Below are 949 nucleotides of genomic sequence, written 5' to 3' on the forward strand. Positions count from 1 at the left end.
TAATTCAGAAAATGTTGGGAATTTCGGGCAGCAAAACCCGCTTTTTCGCATTGCGGAAACCCCAAACCCCAAGCCACCGGATCCGTGCGAAGAGAAATAAAACAAAAATTTTACGAGTACGAGTTTCTTACATCTAGATCTACACTAGGAGAAGGAAGTTACCCTCGATGCGATGCCCTTCGCAATCCCGCTCATCAAACGGTTCGCCGGATCTTGAGATCATCAAGCGTACGATCCTCTAGAAGTATCCACACGAACAAACTAGGTGGAGAGGCCAAACAAAAAGGTGTGCTAGCACCTATGAAGTGTTCGGCCAAGGAGGAGGAGAGGGAAAAGAGGATGAGAGCAAGAGGAAGAAGAGGGAATAAAATGCCTTGAATGAAAAATGAATTCCATTCATCACAATAAGTGGCCGACCACTATTGTAACCTCCTCTCATTTAATGTGGTCATTAAAATGAGGAGGAGATTTGTAACCTCCATGAGGTGGCACACACATGCTCTAAACATGATGATGTGTAACACCATTATTGGCCACTTAATGCCAACTCACAAATGATGTGGCATAAAGTCAAGTCAAACTTAACTTTTCCTCTTCCTCTCAAGTCAAGTCAAACTTGACATTATAACTCCCATGGTTGATCTAATCCAACCATTTGATTCAAGCCAATTTAATATAATGAATCTAATTCATTTAATTAAATTGATTCAATGAGTCATAATCTAAATTAGACTCATTGAACACATGAATCAACTTGAGTCAAACTCAATTAGTACAATTAGGATTACTCTTAATCCAATTTGATTCATCACATAAATCTAACCCTCTTGGTTCATCATATGAACCTAATCTCCATCTAATTGTCCTTTGTGTGTGACCCTATAGGTTCTTATACCGTTGGCAATGCTCCTAAACCCATTTAGAAGCATAAGTAATGAGCGGTATCTAG

Source organism: Zingiber officinale, chromosome 3A (genome assembly GCF_018446385.1).
Source record: "Zingiber officinale cultivar Zhangliang chromosome 3A, Zo_v1.1, whole genome shotgun sequence".
Taxonomy (NCBI): Eukaryota; Viridiplantae; Streptophyta; class Magnoliopsida; order Zingiberales; family Zingiberaceae; genus Zingiber; species Zingiber officinale.